The sequence below is a fragment of the Pleurodeles waltl genome, chromosome 10, assembly GCF_031143425.1.
Source record: "Pleurodeles waltl isolate 20211129_DDA chromosome 10, aPleWal1.hap1.20221129, whole genome shotgun sequence".
Lineage (NCBI taxonomy): Eukaryota > Metazoa > Chordata > Amphibia > Caudata > Salamandridae > Pleurodeles > Pleurodeles waltl.
In genome coordinates, this window is record NC_090449.1 from 703,276,106 (window position 1) to 703,295,292 (window position 19,187).

Consider the following 19,187-nt stretch of genomic DNA (forward strand, 5'->3'; position numbering starts at 1 on the left):
TGCTACTGCAGTTGTTCATGTCAAATGACTTGCTAAGATGCTTGAGTGTATGAGTCAGCCATTAGACAATGGTGACATAATCCTGTGTGTGGCACGAATTATATGTAGTTCAATTGTAAATGGCTTACTCCACATACAGGTTGCCATGCACAAATATATATGTGGGAATAAAGTCACCTTCCCATCAATATAGTATGACCATGCATGAAACAGCAGCTCACATTTGTACACAGAAGGGAAAGGGACACATGCTGACATGTAGGCACAACAAATGTTGGCAACAGTGATGACACATAAATCATGTCAATGGACAGTCCCCACTTACCAATGGAAAGTAGTGATCCATAGCTGAATACAAACTAAAATGTAAACCCCGTCACATGTATGTTAGACACCTTCACATTACAGACTGCAGTGAGGTGCCAGAACCCATCAGACACTGAAGAAAACAAGCTTCTGGGTGGTAGATGCCAACGTACACATTTACACACACACACGGCTGAGGACAGTGATCCATCACTTACATACCTTTGGCCTGGAACACTGAGGACTATTTGTCTATGGCATAGAAAATACACACACTACAACAGTAGACAGTACATGATTAATAACTGTACACAGCCATACGTGGTCCTGTCAAAGCTAGTAGTTTGAGATTCCCACCCAGTGCAGTCTTAGGTCCTTGGCACAATAGGCCAAGGCACATCAGTATGAAACACATGATATGTCAACAAAAATAAGCGCTCATCTACCGTGTGACACACAGGCTCATCCCTAAATGTCAAGGGGAGCTGTCTGACCCTCACTCATTCACTTGCCAATGTGACAAACAGGAATATGCAGTGTACTCACCTCCTTGTGGCTGCTCTGCCGCCCTCAAACGCCCATGAAGCTGCAGAAAAGCCACCGCCAGGATGTGGGCCTTTAGGGGGGGTAATTGTCTGATGGGCACCACACCCACATTGGGAGGACAGCCCCATCTGGGCCTCTGCAATCTTCTGGGCCCAATGTCTCTGGTCCTCCCTCCTTTTTCTGCAGTGGGCACTCTGCCGGCTGTGGGCCCCCAGGGTCCGCAACTTCAGAGTGATGGCTCACCAAATCCCTTTTTTCAAGGGGCTTTGACCGCATGGATGCAAAAGACATATAAAGAGATCACATACACCTGCCCCATCACAAGTAGTAGAGTCACATACATGTCAAAAACATCAATCTTGGTCTTCCCCATTTTGGCTATACTCCCCAAGTGTGGAATATACAAGCCAGTAAGTACAGGGGCATGATTACAGAGATACATTTGCCAATCTGTAGGACAACCCACCACCCTGCTCAGGCCCTACAATGTCTAGGCAGGCTTTCTGGCATCTCTAGCAACCTGAGTGAGATGTGAGCCAACATGAGGCACTTCACACCTTGGTTGTTTTTGAAAGGTATACTCCTTAGACATAAATTAACCTACACATACACACTCTATGAAAATCACTTTTGGCATACATTCCCTACAGACCACTGGCAGATTACAAAGTCATACAACACACATGGGTAACAATGAAGGGACTGGCATGGTGGGTACAGAAAGTATGTAGCCAGTCCCTGTGTCGAGTTTTGCAATGAGAAATGTAGACTCATGCCACTTCAGGGGTGGGGTTATGTGTTATGAACCTGCAACACAGAACACTCTTTTGGACATATGTGTCCCTCCTCCTGAGATGGCATCCTACAAACAAAGGCATGCATTGTCCAGTTTCCACTATGTGACCAAGCTGAGTCACGTATCATGGCCTCCCAGGAATCAACACATTCTCTGCACTGTGGGAATGTCAGTCATGCAGGACATATGTGAACTGTGGGAAGGTGACAACAGGGCTGTGGGATTAAGGGACTTGTCAGGAGTCCGAGAGGCACATTGACAATGATGGTAAGGGCACATCAGTCACAGAGCAGCAACACACCCCAATACAGATTTCAAATCGCATCAAAGGAATAAGGCATTCTGGGCACTTTATCAAACCATTGCCTCATATTGGTCAGAAGACAAGATCTTCTGGGGTACATAAAGTGGACACTGTGCCACAGTTAAAAAGCCACATTGATTACACCTTAATCTACACTGTAACACACACTGGGAGATACCTGTGACAAACCCTGGTCTCTGCAGGCTAAGCAGACTGAACCTACATGACACTACATTCCCATCACTTCCATGCATCAACAGTACATCAAGTAGCCAAAAGTAGGTTTACATGTGGTATATGTGGCAAACTGAAGGGCAGAGAGAGTGATGCCATACTTTCCAAAAAACAGACTAGCAAGGGCAGCTGTCTGAAGTAACCCTTGGTAAAGGAGATCTTGCTGGCAGCAGTGTCAGGAGACAAGTGAGGGGTTTTCCAGAGCTTGGCGGTCCCGTCCGCCATGTATGTGGTTGTCACTTACGGAAGAAACAGTCATTGGCCTAAGACTGCTATTGGCAACAGTGTTAGCCTATGACTCTGTCTGCCACATATGGTTCTGCCTACTGCCATGAAGACTTCTGCCAGCGGTCGCAGGCAGTTCCTAATGTCCGATGGAGTAGGTTGGGCAGCTGCCATTTCAGAGGCCAGTAAAGTAAAAAATGGTGTCAAATTGCATCACACCTCACATAATGGTGTTTTGGGCACTAGACCAGCTCATGTTGTATTGGTTATGTTGTTCCTAAACATTTGACACCATTTTAGTATGTTGCTGGGCACATATGTCAATTTATATTTGGGCACAGTCAACCCCAATCGCAGGTCTTATTTAAGCTCAGGACATCCTGTCACAATCTGACTGGTATCTGTGATGCACTAACGTTGCTTTTGTTTCTGATACATGACATGAACAGATGTGTGGTAAACCAAGTGGGTAACATGTGACCCTTGTGTTTTGAGCAGTTGTGATGTGTATTGTTTGCCATGTCCAGCCTTTAACACTAATCATGTCACATGTAATCCTGGTCATGTATGCTGCTGTGGGCACGCTGACTAATGTCTGGGCTCATTTCTTGTCATGTATAGGTATTCAGGGAGAGGAAGGATGCATCAACCACCAGTCTACCGTCCACTGCCAGACCTTAAGAATGTGGAAGAACACCACATTATCATTCTGTACCGTCTGCATCAGCAAACAATAGTGGACTTATGACGTCAGTTAGATCCAGACCTGAAACCAGCTAATAATTATCCAACCAGCATACCACCCATTGTACAAGTTATGTCATTGTTGCACTTCAAAGCCACAGGGTCCGTCCATCATACAGTGGCCCAAGCTGGTGGAATGTTCCAAAATATGTTCAGTCTGGTGTTGAAGGATGCCATGTCTGCAGTGTTGAAACACATGGACACCTACATCCACCTTTCCTGTCATGAGGATTTAGCCCATGTGAAGGCTGACTTTTATGGTTTTGAATGCATCACACTGGCAATTGATGGCACACATGTTGGCTTGGTCCCACAGCATGCCCATGAACACTTATACTGCAACAGAAAGAACTTCCATTCCATTAATGTCCAAGTTGTTTGTTTGGTGGATCTTTACATCTCACAGGACTGTGCCTGTTATCCGGGTTCAGTCCATGATGCCTTCAATATTCAGGCAGCACAACCCCCAGCTGATGTCACAACTGTACCCAAAGAGGGCCTGGGCTTTTGGTAAGTCACCTCTGTCATGTTTGTGTGTGTGCAATGTCTGGTGCGACAAATCTGATAGGAGGGAATCATAGTTGCACATATGTCCCATTCCTTAACAGGAGACTCTGCATATCCAAACCGTCTTTGGTTGTTGATGCCACTAAGGAATGAAACTATGCCAGGGCAAGTCAGGTTCAGTGAGGCCCGAGGAAGAACAAGGTAGATATTGAAGCCGGCTTTTGGGCTTCTGAAGGCCAGATTTAGGTGCCTTGACTGCAATGGTTGAACCCTCCTCTACTCACCAGATAAAATGTGCTGATCATTGTGGCCTGCTGCATGCTTCTCAATATTGCCCTGTGGAGGAATATCCTATATATCCTAGTGGGAGGGGAGCCCGCAGTGCAACCAGGTGAGCCAAGTGAGCCTACTGAAATGCCAAGTAAGGATGACAGTGATGAAAAGGAAGGAGTTGACTTAAGGTAAGATCTCATCAATAACTACTTTCCCCGAGTTTAAGTATGTCATGTGATGTAATGACAGTGACTGTCTGAAGAACTGTAGTTGTCACAATGTGTGGAGTACAGTGATTTTTCAAGACAATGAGAGGCTAATGGTATCCAACATTAATCCAAAGTGTGTTTGAAAAGTTAGCCCCTGACATATCCCCATTTTGATGTAGCTGCTTTGTCTGTGTCATTCTCATTACAATGTAACCTCATTTCCAGATGCCTGCTATGTGATTTGTGTTGTAGGCATGTTATCAATTCTATACACCTTGTTTTGTCTTTGTACAGGTACCTTCATCCTAACATCCTCATGTGGGCATTTCAGAAATATGACATTGGCAGGCGTATGATGCTGTTCTGACATGTGATGTGGGCATTGACTGTTCAAGGTAATGTGGGTAACAGATGTGGGGTGTATGAGACCAATTCCAAGGCAGCCTGGCCAGTGTTTGGGTGGACTGTCTGAAGTGCACAAGGTACTTGATTTTTTATACTGTGTTGGGCCAATTGCATCATGTGTCATCAATTGCAAGCCAGACAGTCACCTTCACATAGGCTAAATACTCTTCTTGTATGGCCTGTATGTAGATGTAGATGTGTTTCATTATTGCAGTCCACAGTGCCTCTGCCACAACACTGAAATATGTTTGTGTAATAAAACCAGATGCATCGTCATTGGAGTATGATGGGTCTGTGATGAGGGACTGTTGTACAGCCCTCTGTCAGTACCTTGGTTAATGTGATGTTGGATTACTTTGGGATAGTATGTGACAAGGCTCAAACTGGTGACATTAACCACTTCACTGTTACCCTATTCTACAGGACAATGTCTGACAAGTCCCTTCTTTCTGTGGTCTGAAGGACTTTATCTTGGTATATCTACCTGTACATAACATGAGTAAGTCATTCTTGGCTCTGACAGTGTTTATGTGTGTTGTTAGTAATCCTTAGCAGGACAGTGTACCTATTACATATTCCTCCTTGCATTAGTATCTTGTGTCTTCTTCATTTGCTTCACATGGTCTTACATCTCTACATAGCAATCATTGTAACAGAAGCAAGCAGACACAAACTTTGTGATAGGTGATATTTATTGTTAATAAGTGCATATGATGAAAATAGGGGGCCATAATGAAACATAAAAGTGAGGGGTTCAATCTTGGTTGATAAAATCATTGTATTAGATGCCACAGCATTTGAAGTCCAAAGTCCATTGTACATCTCCCACAGGAAATAGAAGGTTGTTGAAGGATAGTCAACAGAGTGACCATGTGGCACACAAAGGAGTTAATTTGGGAAGAGGTTACCTGCTGGCAGTGATGAGTGTCTTGCCATCTGCACCTCCTGTATTCTTAGCTGGACATCCCCGTTTGCATGGAGTGGGAACTGCTGCGATAGAGGAAGGGTTGTCTGTTGCAGGATTTCCTCTGACAGGGCCTCCCTTCCAGTGGCTGCCACCGATGATGAAGGGCCTGGTATTGCTTGGCTAAATGAAGCAGTGTGTTGTTGCTCACGATCCCTGATCAGGCTACTGCTAATCTTCCTGAACACCCCTGTTAAGGAGGCCAAGATGATATTGGTGGCCTCTCACTTTTGAAGCATTTACATATGCATGGTCCCACAGCAGCTGCTTGATCTCCCAGACTTCAGCAACCACCTGGCCCATCATGCCTTGGGACTCTTGATAGACCCCCAAGACTAGGCTGATGGTGTCCCGACCAGGTGCATCCCCAGTGTTCACAGCCCATTGGCCCACAGCATCCCTCCCAGGCACCCTACCACCAAGGGCCTGTGCCCTTGCCACAGGGTGCCACCTACTACTGGTTCCAGGAACATCATTGTCCCCGGCATAGTGATGTGATGCAGGATCCTGGACTGGCCGGCACAAGATGGTTGCCACTGTGCTCGGTACACAGGTTGTGGTGCAAATGACTGCTTGTGAGGTTGATAAAACCGGGCTGGGCAGTCTTGATGTGGGCACAGAGTGCGTTACTGTTTATGTCTGACCAGGTTGTCCAGATGAGTCAGAACCGTCCTCAAAGTCCAGGTGTACATAAGTGTTCTCGTCACTGAGGGCTTCATCCATGAGGGTAGTATTAGTCTCTTCTGTGGCCTCTATGTCCCCAGTGGCCGTTTGACTTGTTGATGTGAAAGATAGAATGTTACTGGTTGTATTGTGACATGTACCACCAGAAGCTTACAGTGACATTTAGCAAAGACCTTGCTGTTAGCTGTTTTGCTGGTTATCTTACTGTGACAGGTACCTATAGTATTGGTTGCATTGACCTAACATTTGAGAAACATGCCAATTGAAATAACTTCAAGGAGCTGCTGAATTTCGGAGTCCATTGTCACTTGGGGGGATGGACAGAGAATACCATCTTGCTACAAGTGCAGTCAAAACAGCAATTGGGCAGGATGGAACTTGGAGCATTTTGAGGCCTGCCTGATTGTTATGCAGGCAGACCCAGGAGTCTGTTGTATAAGTGATTGGAGTCATCATGTGGTCACTGCATTGTTAAAGTGTCTGACGCCAATACCATTCTGGTGATGCATCTTGAGATCCTGTTTATCATTTGTGTTACACATTGGGCAAGGTGAGCTTCCTGTCTTCAATAGTTTAATAGCTTAATCTTGGATTAGCAGTTCAAGATGGAGCTAGGTGGCCAGCCACATCTCTGAGTTGATCATGATCTATATCTTGGTCCCTCCCAGGTAAGTACATGTCATTTGAGAGTGATCAGGCAAGTGTTTTAGGATAAGTGACAACTGTTTAGGTATTTGGAGTCACCTGAACAGTGCCTCCGGTGAGTTGCAGTGAGGTCACTCCCTCTGCTTCCCAACACTAGCCAAATGTTATCTTCCAAGGTAAGTAAACTTCCTTTGAGAGTTCACTTACAGATGCATTCGGGCATGTGGACAATGGGTTGGTGATGTGGTTAGCAATATAGGGCCCATTGTATTTGTCATTTAGGTCACTTCTTCTAGTTCCCAACAGTAGACGAATGTTATCCTCAAAGGTGAGTGGACTTTGGGAATTGAGATCCAATAATGTTTTGGGAAGGAGAACACTGTGCAGATGTTTATAGTTACAAATACAGTGCTGGTAGTTGGAGTTATGTCACTCGCTCTAATACACACACTTGACCAATGTTCTCCCCCTAGTGGGCACACGTCAATTGAGATTTGACTGACATGTATTTGGACAAGTAAACATTGTTCTGTTTTCAGTTTTTTTTTATTACATACACAGACCTTCCTGGCCTTAGCAATCCTGTCAATCCCTGTACTACACACACCTAACAAATGTTATCCTCCCACATAAGTAAACTTTAATTGTGACTGACCAAACAGGGGTATTTGGACAATTGTACTCTACACTGGTCTTTGGAATTACATGCTCAGGCCCTCCTGGCCTTAGTAGTCCTGTAAGTCCCTGTACAACACACACCACACTGGTATTTTCATCCCAAGTGAGTACAATGCAATTATTAGTTAAAAAACAAGGGTATTTGGAGGTCAAAACACTGGTCTGGTGATTTCAGTGACAGTAACAGTGCCTGCTGGAAGTTGTAGTCATGCCAGTTCCTGTACTAGACACACAATACAAATGTCATGTCCCCAAGTAAGTGCACTTCAAATGTGAGTTGAGAAATAGAGGTCTTTGGACTGGTGGACACCGGGGTGGTGAGTGGAGTCACAGTAAAGGTAGCGGAAGATGTGCTGTGAGCATGCATGACATATCATTTATGTGACATTTTTTGTGTTATGACTTACCAGACTCCACTCCACCAGGTATTCCTCTCAAGCCCTCACTATGCAAGATGATCAACACCTACTCCTCCCAGGTAGTGCGTTGTTAAGGGGCACTTGGAGGGTCACTGCCAGCCTTCTTGGCCTGCAGCTGGTGTCTGGAGACCATGGAATACACTTTATTCCTGCGGTCATTCCACCTCTTCCTGGTGTCCTCCTTTGTGCACTGGGTGCTGCCTACAGCATTGACTGTTGAGTACCCTCTCCCACATTAGCATTTCCCTGCTGAGAGAAGTGTGCTGGACTTGTGCGGCAAACAATTGTGGCTTTACTGTTATTATTTCATCCACCATGACTCTTAACTCATCATCAGTGAATGCAGATTTTTCATGGGTGACATGGTGGTAATCCCAAAAGAAAATGAGACCAGTAACAGGTGACAGTATCTTACTAATCAAGGGAAGTGCAAAAGTATGTAACTTCAAAAAGTGTTTGCAGTGTGTGGTATGTGTTGTGTGAGAAATGTAGGAGTGCCTATTCTATATTTTTCTTGTTTTAAATGTGCTCTGGCCTCAGTGTGGTGCAGTGTAGATGCAAAGGATTGTGGTCTGTGGAGGGGTATGTTTTATTGTGTCCTTTGCAGGTGTGTTGAGTGTGGCAAAGTGTGTCAGCTGTGTTGTTTTCAAATCCATCCAATGTGCTGTGGTGTATTACTTTGGTGACTGCGAACCGCCGTGGTTCGGACCGCCATTGGCTGACCACCATGGGTGTCCACCACTGTGAATTTGGGCTTGTAATATGGTCAGTGGTTGGTCGCTAGGCTGTCCGTGCTGGAGGTCAGACAGCCTATGTCCGACCCTTCCCGCCACTGCCGGTCTGCCTTTTTGGTTGGCAGTCCTGTCTGTGTAACTTGTAATACAGCGGGGTGAAAGACCACAATCATGGCAGTGTTTTTGGGACTGCCAACATGGCTTTCTGGTGATCCAACCGCCAAACTCGTAATGAGGCCCTAAGTCTTTTCTCTGGCAGCACACTGCCATTCATTTGGAAAATATCACTGCTTTTTTAAACCTATCAATTCATCTTGTAGAAACATTTGTATTTTGTGTCTTGCCTATGATGAAAATGACTTCATCATATTTAGAGCACATAATCTCTCCATATAAGCTGCTCGACATTGACATTGTTGTTCCAATTGATTCTATACACTTCCATGGTTATTATTTACATGGGGCCCAAATCAGAAAGGTAAAGTTGGACCTGAAGTCTAAGTTTAAATCTGAAGTTTAGACTTGCAGTCTAAGTTTAGAACTGAAATCTGAGTTTGAATTTCAATTCAATTCAGCTTTATTTCGGTAAAACAATACCATAAAAGCATGCCAACACAAATCATACATTTCTAAAAGAAAACAAAAGCAATTTGGTAAAAACAGTAAAACCAGACCCATCAAAAGATTATAAGAAGAAAAAAAATAAAGTCCAGGACTCCCCCTAGGTCATACAGTACAGTTAGATAAAAGAAAAGGAATAAGTAATTGATCGATTAAAACATTATAAAAATACACAGTACACATCACTTTACAAATCACCAAGAATATTATAGAGTGGTCATAAATACAATCTGTGTGCACAAAGCAAATGGGATTGATATCTGACTGTTAATAGCTATGGCTGTGTACTGGCAAGAAAGTTCACTTGGTCTCTAGGACTATAAGTAAGCACAAATAATGACCATTGTAAGAATAGAATTTCGTGCTTCTTTTGTAGGACATTTGTCCTTAGCATACCAAAGCACCTCTAAGAATCTTGGCAATGTGCCTTCCACCATCGCATGTGGTCTTGTTTTACTAGTTTTTAAGAGCTGAAAGGGAATCCCTAATGCCCAACGATTTCTTTTCCCATACATGCCTATGTTCCGCTGAAAGCCATAAAAGGCAAACAATCAAGTATTACAAAAGACACATTATTCCATTAGCAATTAACACTCATTTGGCTACTAAAAGCCGACTGTCTGGATAAAAGGGAATATTAATCTTAAAAGCTATAAATAAGAATCAATTACAGTATTACATTTTTATAAAACCCTTAGAATTTGCCTCCAGTGCCATCAGGCACTTATTTTGCTTAGGTAGGGGAGGACTATTTAAATAAAGTGAATAAATAACTGAATCCTAGAGCCTTAGGCCCGCCTTGTCTCTAATAAATGAAATTGCTAGTAAAAACCGGGTTAAACCAAAGACAACATATGGTATCGTACTAGATCTCAAGAATCTTGCTGCTTCATTATAGTTCCTGATTCCAACGTTCCTGCAGATAGGTCGAAGCCATTTCCTCCTTGTTTGAATTTCAGATCTAAAGTTAGACTTCAGGTTTAAGTTTATCTTTGTGAACCGGACACTTACAATTTTGTATTAGTGCTTCTGTTTTCTCATTTTCAGTCCAACTCGCAAATTAGTATTTTTTTCTTCAGTTCACTCCAATCAACCTTTTTTTCCTTACTATGAGATGCATATGATTTATGTAATGCTGTTAGTGTTTTTGGTGTCCAGGCAATAACCACCAAATAGGAATATGGGAAAATCAGGGCTTTACTGTGGCCCCAGGTGGATATTAGTCTGCAAGTTTGATAACAGTGTTTCATTCCCGCGTAGGGTAAAATGTTGTTTCACACTCAGCCAGGGTCCAATCTATGTCCAGCTCATCAGAAGGGGGGCTTGGAGAAGATGGTTAGGTACATTTCTTTTTCTTGCTGGAAATTGTGTAGCCAATGGTTCAAGAAGAGGCATGTCTTCCTTAACAGGGAGTTCAACCACTTGTTCTGCGCCTTCTTCAGGGAGAACTATTGCAGGCTGTGGCTCCTGTGGTCTACTTTGCTCAGTTTCCTGCAACAATTGGGTACTTTGCAGGCAATTCCAATTCAGACTCACCGCTCATCACCATGATTGTAGTGGCTGCCTCGCTGAGAGACACGGGCTTGGACTTAGGTTGGGGTGATGTTGTTGCTGATGCAAGAGTGCTGCCTCCAGCTTGCTGCCCAGAGGATTGTGCAGCAGGCATCCAAAGGTGTCTGAAAAAGAAGGGCAGCTAGCCATTGAGGGCAATCTACTTCTTCTCCTCACTGGCTATTTTCTTGGCAGCACCTATATTTGGGGGCATCTTTAAGCTTTGTCAGTTGGCACTTAGCTGCAAAAGAAGAACCAGAGGAAGACTCACATGTTGTGGTCATGTTACTTTGCACCGGCCTTCTGTCTAGTAGTACTGTGTGCGATGTCATTTATTGGTACGTGACCTAAGGTAAGGTAATCTCTTTTGATAATTAATTAAAACCATTCAGTTTTATAAGCATAGAAGATATACCAGGTCTTAATTTTAATTACCAAATCGAGTTACTCTCTCACCTTTAAAACAATTAGAATGATCTAAAATGCTAGAATTTAACACTCATTCAACAATATCCAATCAGTGAAAATATTAATATTCAAAGAATTAATGACAACTAAAATGTGCTAATATCTTAGTCGACCAATGTCAAGAACATAGCTAAACTTTAAAAAAACATATCTGCTTTCATAAACTTAATGCAGATTTAGGTTTAGGTGCCAATTAACGAAATGTAACAAAATAGCCCAAAAGAGGCCAATCAGTATAGTTGAAATACATATGAATAATTTGACTAGAAATTCAGATTTTCAGCCTACAAAAATCTGGTAATGAATATAGACGTTTCTCTAGAAAATTAGACCTGAATAACAACATAAGGTATGGAAAAAACACTCCATGAAGTATTTACAAAATGTGCATCATTGACTTAATTTTCTGGCCTTTTCGTTCTGGTGATAGCATAATAAACAAGCAAAACTGAATTCTTCCGTATCGTACTTTTGTGAGCCAAGAAACTGAGCTACTACAGCTGCTATTGTTCATGTTCGTGTGATCCAGCTACCAATCACCATGAATTTGGACTCTTGGCGTGCTTTAATCTATTAACAGTTACATCAATTCAATCTCAGAATACAGGTTGTGTGCCTGGTTTGCTGAAACTAAGATCATTATCAGAAACACCGCATTCAATTTGTACCACCAAAAAGAGTCTTCCTGTGAATTATGGAACAGTGCTGGAGTGAGGGAAGTCACGGTCTTCATTCATAAGGTTTCCCATTGCTAACTGGAGTCATTTTAATTGCACAACCAATAGTATATCATTTGAAATAGGTCTTTCCGTTTGTGACAGGAAATCACCACACGAATTGTGAAAGGATGAGAAGTGACATTTACAACATTAGAAATAGCCTGACGTGGCTGAGACCTTTCTTTTGAAATCCTCATGTGTGCACCCAGAGGAGAATTTCCACCCTGGTGCTTCAGGTTGTGTGCAATCCTTATTCGGATGTAATTTAATCTGCGCTTTCAGTGCAATATTTTGCTTGCACTCACTTGGCAATGGTAAAAGAGTGTTTGGCTCAGGAGTGGGATGCTAAAAGTTTTCCACTTGAAGTGTTTTGTGGGAAGCTTGAATAAGAATGCCCATTTTAAAGTGCTGCCACGCTGAGATTGTGAAAATGAGAAGATGCTTTGTGATAGATCTTCTCAAACGCTGCATGGTCTGCTCTTCTGCTGACGGCGTGTTAGTAATGCACTTTCCATACAACATAGTGCCATGATTGTGCCGCTTTGGGGTCTTGCACCGTCTTGCAGCGTCAAATGCAAGGCTCCAACCAACAAACGGGCACATTTATACTCTGTTTGCGCTGAAATAACATCATTTGAGCGCAAACCTAACTCCATATTTATAGTTTGACCAATCTAGCATCAAAATATTGGAGTTAAAGTCATTTTTCGCCTGCGGAAAACTACCTTTCGTCAATGAGATGCAAGGTAGGTGTTCCCGGGCAAAAAAGGAGTCTAAGGACCTTGCGTCTTATCTATCGTCCTGTGCAAAAATTGTACATGGGAGGGAGGCGCCCTTAAATAATGGCGCTAAATTTGCTTAGCGCCATTATTTAACGCCTGGGTCAGGGCAGGCGTTAGGGGACCTGTGAGCTCATTTCCATGGTGGAACATCATGGAATGAGTCCACAGGGACTTCCCCAGGCCACAGGGACACCCCCACCAACACCAGAGGGACAGCGGGGGATGGGGAACCCCATCCCAGGTACGTACAGGTAAGTAAAGGTAAGTATTTACCTTTTATTTTTTAAATGCCATATGGGGCCCTGATATGGACCCCCACACATGGCACAGGGTGCAATGGCAATGCCCAGGGGACCCTTGTCCCCTGTGCTGGTCATTGAGGTGATGGGCATGACTCGTGTCTTTTCTAAGGCAGGAGTCCTGTGGCATGGTAGATTTAGCTCCATAAAATGACGCTAATCTGGTTAGAGTCATCTTTTTTTAGTCTAACCAGCCTACCCTAATTTTTTGGTGCTAAACACCCATCTCCCATACCGCCATCCGCACCCGGCTAACATCAATATTTTTCAAGTTGGCCCACCCTTTGTGCCAGATTGCGCCATTCCATAAATATGGTGCCAGGCTGGTGTCCTGGAATGGTGCAAGCTGGCGCTATACTTTTTTACACAAACCTGCGTTAGCGCAGGTTTGCATCAAAAAGTTTATATCAGGGCCACAGTATCTTAAACAATTATGTTACTGGTTCTCAGTCTGGAGTGTGACTTGATTGCCAGTGATGGAGCAGGATTTGCTATATCATAATATTCGGGTGTAATCATTAAATAACCCCTGTCACTGGTTGTATGGACATTTGTTCATCGACAAAGAGAAGTAAAAAGAAGCAATAATCTACATTAACTACATAACAATACAATTATTAAACACTTTTAGTACAGTCAATAAAGAGAACTTGTGTGAGTTGAAGGGTTTTATTTTCAATTCTTTCTGTTTCATTATTTATTCATCAGCATTAAAAGTTAATATACTTCAATAATCAATATTTTAAATATAAGGAAAGTTACAATATTACTAAAAAAACTGTTAATATTTTAACAAGCAGCAAGCATGTTCCATTTAAAGAATTCCCTAATCTATATTAAATTAGGATGAAATAGAATAAGGTGTCAATTCAGGTACACAATAAAGAGTTCTAAAGAGAGAATAAGTGCAGAGGCATGATGCCTTGGCATATTAAATGAAGGAAAACCAAGCTGGAACATATTCACTGCTGTAAATCAGAAGAAATGTAATTGTTTCAGAAAGTAGGGTAAGTAATCTTCCAAAAAGAGACATATATTCTCAAAAGATTAAGATATGACTCTCCAGCAAATGGGAGTAAGAGAATCCCCCTTTTACTCTAGGAGCATGCACTAACATAAACACACAACATTATAAATGGTAATACTTCTTTTCTCTGTCCACAATGTCCAATATAATTTTGCCACGCTCTAGGGAACAGGTAAATTCCCTATCTTCTCACACGTGCACAATGGGCTACAGAAGCTAATCATTGAAAAGATACATCATCCACAATTTGCTGTTCAGATAGTTCTTCATATGAATCATCCTTTTTGCTGCCTCTTCTCCTCCCAGTGAAAACTTCACTATCAGTTATCTAATACAAAACAGATGTCCATTTGCAAACTTACATGCAAATTACAACATCTGCAGCAAGAAGAGAAAAACATTTTGTGTAAGACAACAGACCAACATGAAAACAAGTCTTCCAATGTTAATGTAAAGTTCCTGTTAATAAGGCAATAAATGTTTGGCTAAGTTAAATCTGCATGCTAACTTTACCTATAGGCTTATAACAGCTGATTACCTACTACAAATTTGAGTGTACCATCTGTGTGCTATTTTAACATAGACGTTTTCACATTTGAATGAATGAATGAATGTTTACCTACATAGCGCAACTGCCTCTGTCAATAGAGAATCCTGGTACTTTGCTGGAATAACAGGGTTCCCTATGTGACTGTATAAGAGCAACAGGGATGGTATCTAGGTTAAATGACAGAGAGGCAAAAAGTATCCGAAGTCAGAAAAATCCAAATTTCAAAGTATTTTTGAAATTTTTTCTTTGGTGATGGTGAGCCGGAAAGAGTTAGGAATAGGTTCCAGGCTTTTGCCCACAGCACCATGAACGATCTTCCTTCTCGAGTTTAAATTCTGTAAGAAGGGGGCCTTCAAAGGTCAGTGTCAGAGGATCACAACAATCTTTGAGTCTTGTGCCAGCAAAATGGGGAGGTCATTTATTTGTTTCCTGAGTTGCTAAATGCTCTAAAGACTAATAACAAGAGCTTAAACAGAATTATTTTATGGTTGGGAAGCCAATGCAATTTCCTCAGGGCTGCTTAGGCAGAGCTCCATTTAAGGGATTGCAGCACCAGCATTACAGCAGCATTTTGAACCATCTGAGGTTTGGAGCAGCCTGCATAGAGGCTATTGCAGTAATCCAATCTTAAGGTGATTACAGCAAATGCATCAGTCTTCCTAGCAGAATAAGGTAGAAATCTAAAGAATTTCTAGAGGAACTTGACTAAGCTAAATCACATTCCTGCCACTGTCAGAGCTTGAGGATAAAAAGAGAGTACTGACTCAAATTTTACTCCACGATTTTTTGCACTTTATACAGTGGCCGGCAGAGGAGCTACTGAGGGAGGTACAGAATTCTGCCTCCAGCGTAATTTTTATTGTTTCAGAAACCTTTACTAGAGCTGACTCTGTTGAATTCTTTGGTCTGAAGCCCAATTGTTGAAGATGAAGGGCAGTGGAATTTTCAAGGTAGGTGATCAGTGGATGAGTTACAAGTTTTTCAAGCACTTTAGTTAGGATTGGGAAAATTGTCTGAGGTTTGTGAGAGTAGTTGGGTCTGGTAAAAGCCTTTTCTGAAGACGTTTTACAATTGTGAGTTTCCAAGTGGGGGGTTCATCTGCTATTGCTAGGGATAGATTAAGGATCTGGTTAATGAATGGATTAATGATAGTAGTGGCATGAAGTATCAAAGGTGGGCAGGGATCATGTAGAGAGCCAGATTTACATGCAAAATGGCCTGACGTGATTGGACGAGGGAGATGTCCTGGAACATAGTCAGCATGGAGTGAGCAGTGTTTTTAAGGTTACAGGGACCTGATGTAGATGGCAGGTCAATGTTAGAGGTTAGATAAAAATGCATTTTTGTTTGCAACTTTCTTTTGGTACTGCGGCTTCCCTCCTCAGATGGTTGAATAACAAATAAATCTCTTAGATGCCCCATCTTTCTTTGCTGTGTCTTAATTTTAATTTGTAGGGTTTTAACTTCATTAAACTTCTTATATTCACTAGTTGTTCTCTCTTCCATTTCTCATTCTTTTCACATTTGTCTTGTTCTTTATTTTTCTTCCTTTTTAAATAGCATTTAAATTCTTTATAAAAAGCATAGAAACGTGTCAGGCAAATGTCAAATATTAATACAGGTTTTAGTATGACTTGTAAAAGTCCTCTTCCTACAGTTGCAAACCAATTACCAATGAAATAAGCTCCCTTACCTAAAGTTCCTATTACAGCTTCTAAAGATTCAATTTCAGGGTTCAGCATCAGAAATGTCCTTTGCAACATCTTCTATCTTTCTGCTCTCAGAAGGTATATATGAATAGCAATTTTAAGCCTTCAACCTTTTACAGACACCACCCTTCTTTGCCAGGAATATGTCTAAAGCTATTTGATCTTGCAAAATATTTAATCTAATAGCTACTAGTTCAGTGTTAACCGCCAATAAAGCACCAGATACAGTAGCAGCCAATTTGTCTACTAAAGTACACAACCTTCTAATTTTCTAGTCTTTTAAAACTACTACTACTGGTGGAATGATTGCTGCAAAAACATCTCTCATCAATTTTGTACCATCAATGGTAAAACATATGTGTCTGTGTGATGGAGTCATTGTCAAAGCATTTATGCTATTCACATGATATACCTTGGGGAACAATAAAGCCAAATAACTCCCTCCTAGTCCTCAAGTTCCTGGAAATTGGCATTCTGCCCGCAAACAAAATACACTCCAGGAATAACTGCTTCCTCTCCTGTTAATATTTGAAGAGGCCCTCCTAAAACTTCAAATGTGTGTCCACAGCTAGTTATCACAATGTGTCTCTTTCTAAACTGGTTTCTCCTCCTGTAAACGCATGGTTTCCTTTTTTGTCAATTGTAATTTTAATTTAGACTATTTCATTTTCTTTGTGTATTCATCTTTCTCTTTCTTCCAAACATTCTTTAAAATATCTTCCTCCTTCTTTGCCTTATAGAATATTTGAACTCTTCTTTCTTCTAATGGTAAAATAAATGTATTCTCTAAGGGTCTCATTAAGGTTTAGGTTCTTTTGATATTCCTTAAAAATGTCTATAACAGTAGGCGACCCCCAGAAATATCATGCAGCTTCCATATCCTTAGCTTGTTGATGAGGATTCATTCATTTCTTAAGGGGTACCTTGAAAAGAATAATATCATAATGGGAAAAATAATATGCAACATGTTCCTGTCTATAAAAATAAACTAAGTTAAATACGGTGGCCCATATTTAAGAAAAATGATGCACAACTGTGCTAGTGTACTTGTGTGTCAAAAAAATTACTGCGAGCTAACGCCATTCCCTAACGCCATCTGTGCATCATATTTCTAAAATGATGCACAATGGCACTAAGGAATGGTTAGCATGAAAAAAAAAATACGTTAACCACTGAGACATGCCGTAAGTAAAAATTACAATAATGCTGCAAAAGTGGCATTAGAATGTTTTGCTGCATGTTTTTTTACTCAAAGTGGTTATCGCCATATGTAACAGCATTAGCGTAAAAAAAAGTGTTAGCAAGAAAAAACATTTGGCAAGACAAGATGGAGAATGCAGGCCAGGAGAGACCCCAGGGAGATCCCAATCAGCCAGGTATCAGCCAGAAGGGGCCAGCAATGTCCCAGGAGAAGGAACTCCATGCACCATTTGGGAATGGGAACAAAAGTTAACTCATACAGCATATGCAGCATGTATGTGATTATCATTTGTGCTGTTGTACAAATAGCTTCAATTTCACCATGCAACAAGGTTGTCTGTGTTGTGTGAATGGTTGGTGTTGTGCATAAAAGGGCACCTTCATGTGTAAGAACAGGCACATGTGGCATCAATGTTGCACTACGGGCACAATGTCACTAACTCATAATACAACTGTACCATCATAAAATAGTTGCCCATGTGGACCCAAGTTGCCCAGTTCCCTCGTGCCACATTAAAAACGTCTCAAAATCAATGCATTGATCCACATTGTACATTCTTACAGCAACATATGCATGTTGCAGATATGCTGCATGCAGGGAAATATCCCTAATGTAGGGAGAAACAAACTAATGGGGCCGACAATCCATAATGGTTGCACTGTGCCATCCAATTAGCACATGTGTAGGGCCTGCTAAACGTAGATGACAAAGTAAAATACGCATTGTAAGCAATGGACCTCCCTGTGCTTTGCTGCACTAGTACCATCATTCCTGGTGCCAATGCAGTAAAGCACCAAAAGAGTGACAACACACATAAGACTACTGTGGGAATATCCACCATGGTGAATAGGAAGGTAAATGGCATGCTACCATGGTGTCAGTGGGCGGGGCAAGGGGCCTGCAAGGAATATGGTGGTGTGGGATCAATGCACAAAACACCTTGAAAGGTTGCCCCATATGTGATGCACAATTCAACACATGATTAACAACTACAACCTGGGGTCTGTAACATGTATCCAGTAGCAAGTAAATGATGAGATATGTCAACAGCCACTACAGTCAAAGGTTGACATTTCACTACCTCATTGCAGAAGATGATGCATTACCTCCTACTGATCTGCCTATTCTGGATTTTATAGATGACATGTATGACCAGCTGGCGACCATCAATGAAGAGACTCTCCAGGATGTCCTAGGTTCCCTCCAGACACCTCCTCCAGTCACAGGGAAGACACACAGCATTGCGGGATCTGAACCACCCAACTACCAACACACAGCACCAACAAGTCCTGCCACAGCCCTGGACTCTGAGCACCCATTCATCACCTTTCAGGGGACAGTGGTAGGAGTCCAGCGGGAGCTGGCCAAGCAGGTGCGGGTGTGGATGGATACCATGGCAGACAGCCTAAAGGGAGGGCAGAGGTGCCTCAGTCCAAATAGTGACAACTCAGCTGCCATCAGAGGCACCCATTCCCCGCTTCATGGACTCCAGCAGTCCCTGGCGACATAGCTGTTGTCATGAGACAGAGGCTTGAACAATTTCCCTCCCAAAGTGGCAGCAGCATGATAGAAAAGAGGTTGGGTGCA